The sequence below is a fragment of the Parasteatoda tepidariorum genome, chromosome X1 (assembly GCF_043381705.1).
Source record: "Parasteatoda tepidariorum isolate YZ-2023 chromosome X1, CAS_Ptep_4.0, whole genome shotgun sequence".
Classification (NCBI taxonomy): Eukaryota; Metazoa; Arthropoda; class Arachnida; order Araneae; family Theridiidae; genus Parasteatoda; species Parasteatoda tepidariorum.
In genome coordinates, this window is record NC_092214.1 from 25,390,770 (window position 1) to 25,395,429 (window position 4,660).

The following is a 4,660-nucleotide window of genomic DNA, read 5'->3' on the forward strand; positions in this document are numbered from 1 at the left end:
AGGAGTTTGGGAATCATTAGTTAAATTGCTTGCTTAACGGATATAGTGAGCTACCGGTTATAGTGAATCAAAATTTCGTTCTTTTGAAGGTTCACTATAGCGGGGTTTGACTGTATAATGATTTTTATATTGTATCATCTTTTTTTTTAGGAACTTAATCTAAGATTCTAAAGCAATACTTTAAAATCAGTCTAAATTAGCCTTACAGACGTTTTTTAAAAAAAGTTTTATTTCTAAAGTAGTTTGTGATAGAAAGGGTGAAACAAAAAAAAAATGTTATCGCTTTATTACGATCACTGGCTACCCATTGGTCAAATGCTTTTTTTCTTTTCTAGATTGGCTCCAATAAATGCAACAATATTTCAAATCATAGGTTGCAAAAACTGTTTCAATTGATGTTTGTCCTTTCGTCGTCGGATTGGTTTTCAAATCCTGCCTATATACGTGTTTCAAGTCGTCACAAAGTACTCCTTCTTCGTCAGTATTCATATTTATATAAAAATCACCGTCAAGACAGTAATTATAAGTTAATAATAAAAAGAATATAAAAATACTTTAAATCATTATTATGTAAATACATTAAAAATGCCTGCTGGTGAAAATAAAAAGAGGAAAGAAAAAACAATTCGAAAAAAATTATCAAACAGCAGCGGTGGCCATAGCAACGCATGCAATGACAACGCATGCGTACTATTTACTATTACTCTTGAACACAGTTGAAAAGTGTGATAACGTCCAAATAGGGTGCGCACGCCATCTAACCCAAAACAAGACCCATTTTGTCAATGGGTAATAATATGTTACAGTTATCGAGTTTTATAGATAGTTTTACTATTTATTATTTTTTATTTATTTCAAGACTTAATAGAGTCCTTTAAACCAACTACTGTTCATGTTTAAAGAATCAACTCTTTCGTTCTTATCTAATGAGTTTTACATCATAGGATCATAATTGTATGTTTCAATTATTTAAATTAAGATTATCAAGAAATATAAATTTGAATTAGTCTTTGAAGTAGAAAATCATCCTATCTCAAAACTATTATAGTTAATTTTTTTTGTCTATTTTGCTTTGAAATAGTGTCTGATCCTCAATAACGTTGTCAGTTAATGTATGAATACAAGTTAGCAATTAAACCTGATACGGTTACTCGGGTAATAATTGGAGACCAACATTTTTTTGTTGTCCTAATTGGAGTTAAAAATTTGTTTCAAAAATTTTAATTTTTGTGTCAATATATTTATTTTATTTTTGAAGGAAGTCATTTAATGACAATTTTGTGAACAGTTTCACTGTGTATGAAAATATTATTCTGAATCCCCATTTGAGGAATATGAATAATTCATTTACCACATTTTCATTGAAATGTATACCAAGATTATTTAGTTTTGCATGAACATCATAATAAATGTAGCAAAATTAGTCTTACGTGCGAACTTTTTTTGTACTAGAAATATTCTTAGATTACGTCACTTTGACCCGTTAAAATTATTTTCATAGAGAATAAATATCTTTGAAGTCCATTAAAATCTTGAGAAAAATTTAAAAGAGTTGATTTTGAATTTGTTTTTTAAAAGGGGCTAAAGTATTAAATTTTATAGCTCACACATTTTTGTTGTGTTCTTGTCTTGTGAAGTTAAACTCTTTCAGAACATACGTAATGCAGTTTTATTTTAATTGTTTTATACATTAAAGAATAAACTTACATTGTTTTTTAAGCTAAGGTACAATTTACGAGCTATTATTATGTTAAGATTATTAAACAAGTTATTATGAAGTAATTTGAAGCGCTACATTTGCCTGTGCCACGAAACACTATAAGGGTACTATTGAAAACAGTTCGTTGAATCGCCACTCCTTTTATAGTATCATATTTCACTGTTCCCAGATTTTATACACGAGAGATCTCAAATAATAACTTGCTCAAGGAACAGGTTTATCTTAACGTAATAGTTTACTTCGGTACTGAAAGAAAATAATGAAAAGGATTTTCCGAAATAAAGCTGTTAGACTTTTCTTGAAAACTGAGTAAATATTTTAAAGTATGTTAAAGAATTATTAAACACAGAATCATTGTATGATTTTATACTGAATGGGAAAATATTTGGAGAAATGAAAAGTTTTCAGAAAAAAATCTGCAATCCGCTGCTATGTATTATAACATACATTTAATTTTGAAATGTTTGGCATGTTTTATATATCTAGAATAGAAAATCGGTAATATTTAAAATACAACTTTATAAACATTACTGTTCTAGATGATAAACTGATTAAATATGAGGATTTAAATACAATTAATACTCAAAAGGACCAATAATATTTTTTCACCGATCACACTACGTTTGAAAAAATAATATTAAATTGTTTTCAGCATAAAATTTTATATAAAATTTATTTTATCAAATTTAAATAAATTTTGTCACGGTATTCTTTTGTATTTAATCTAGATGAAAGTTAGTTTTTCCAAGAGTTTTATTTAGGTTACTAAACCGAATTCGCACTTACGTCTTTATAATTATTTTACTCAAAATGTTTTAAAAAAATAATGCTCTCAAATTTTGAGCATACAAGTTACTATTTTCTTTTACATAAGACATGCATAATCAAGTACACTTCCCAGTTTGGTTTCTGTAAACAGATTAATACCTCAATTCATTAAGCCTAAAATAATCGGTATTAAATGTTTGAGGCTTAAGTACATAGCTGTATTTTCTTTCTTCCTTTAAAGTAACAAAATGTAGAATTTGTCAATAGAAAATATCAAGAAAAGTAGTTGTAAAGTTTGATATATTTATTATATTTTTATTTCATATATTTATAGTTCAACAAAGTACATTGTGAAGAAAAAAACTTGTTAAATTTAATAAAAATAACTGTCAGCTGATGTGCCAAAATAAAACCGTTTATTTCACAGCAAAATACTGTTATTTCAAAGCAGACCCCTGTTTTTTGAGTAGATAACCACTGTTATTTAAAAAAAAACTTTGTAATTACATCACCATTGCGGTCGGTGTAAGCCAAGAGTCGAACCTGGGTACCTCATTGGGATGCGCCTGAGTAACCACAACTCTAGTGTCTCAGTACGAAGCAGAGCTCAGTGTCTAGTGTCTCAGTAAGAGCTAACTTAAAATGTTTTTTATCAAAAAAGTCTTAATTATTGAAATAATATTTAAGTGTAAAAAGATTAAAACTTAGATGGACCATCCGTATAGAAATGTTTGGCAACTTAGCCTACCAAAAAATTATGTCTAAAGAAATATAATAATCAGTTGAGTATCAATTTGACAATAAAGTCGAATCGTGTTTTTATTATACGATGTTCAGAGCCATAGAATAATTGCTAAAAAATAAGAGCAAGTAAAATAATAAAAAAAATAATAAACGTAAAGTGACTTGGAAAAAGGTTGAGTCATCGTACGGTAAGCAAAACTGCATGGCAAAAACTGGAATTTAAACAGACGGTTTTAATCCGCTTATGATTAAGATGAAGAAAAAAGAAGTTTTGTCAACAAAACAGATTTAAACCGTTAAATATACAAAGAAAGTCTATAAAAAGAATGGGAATTTAACAGTGCATGGTTGAAAACAGAAAAAATATGTATATTTTTAAATAGCTTTTTTTTTCTATGAGAAATATGTTTTTCTTATATGTAAATTTTCAACGGAATTGCAAAATTATTATATTTTTTTTTGCTTACAGTTATACATTCAATTTATGTTTTGCTACTTCTACAAAAAATTATAATTGGAAAATTATAATCTGCAAGAAATTATAGTCTGAAAAAGTACACTAAGAAAGTGTTTAAGTGATATTTGCTAGTAATTATGTATGTGAAAATCATATAGTCATCGAATAAATCATACAGTCACAGAATCACGTAGAATAGAAATCGTAAATAGTACACACAATTAATGAAAAACATAGCTCTGATATAACCGAGAACTCACAACACCTTCAAAACCCTAGAAATATTTCCTTCATTTACAATTCTAGTCATTTTGTGGGTTTAAAATTGAAAAGAAACGTTTAGTTAAAATGGTTGTGATTATGGCTTCTTTAATTCTGTTAGAGCTTTAAGACGGACACCATTTTGTACGGAGTGTTTTAGTAGCCAAGATAAAGTTAGAAAAATATTTAAATTAACTAAGTTTGAATCTGCCACAATATATATATATATATATATATATAATTTTTTTTTTTGCTAATTTAATCAATCCGTTAAACTTTTTTATTATTATTTCAATTTTATTACATTTTTACTAAATTTTTTCTCAAAGATGGCAGCACTAATATTTTACATAAAAAATTTTTTTCTTCTTCTTCAATCAAATATATATATATTTTTTAATTTTATTTTATTCGATTCAAGCTATAAGCACAACTTCCAATATTTTTCATCGTCGCGATTTTTGTTAACTGTTTTATTATTGTACTTTTAAACCTAAACCGCGTTTTAATTCACTCCGGTAAGTTTGATTTCTTTTTACATTTTTCTTTTATTTCATGATTTTTTGCAACATAAGGTTTTTTGCGATATCGACACATATAAAGAATAATTTTTATCTTAGGATAATTATTCTTTATTCAGAAATATCGCATTTATAGCAATAGATGTGTCTTGATAACGACTATTTGCTTTTACCATTCTTGTTTCTCTA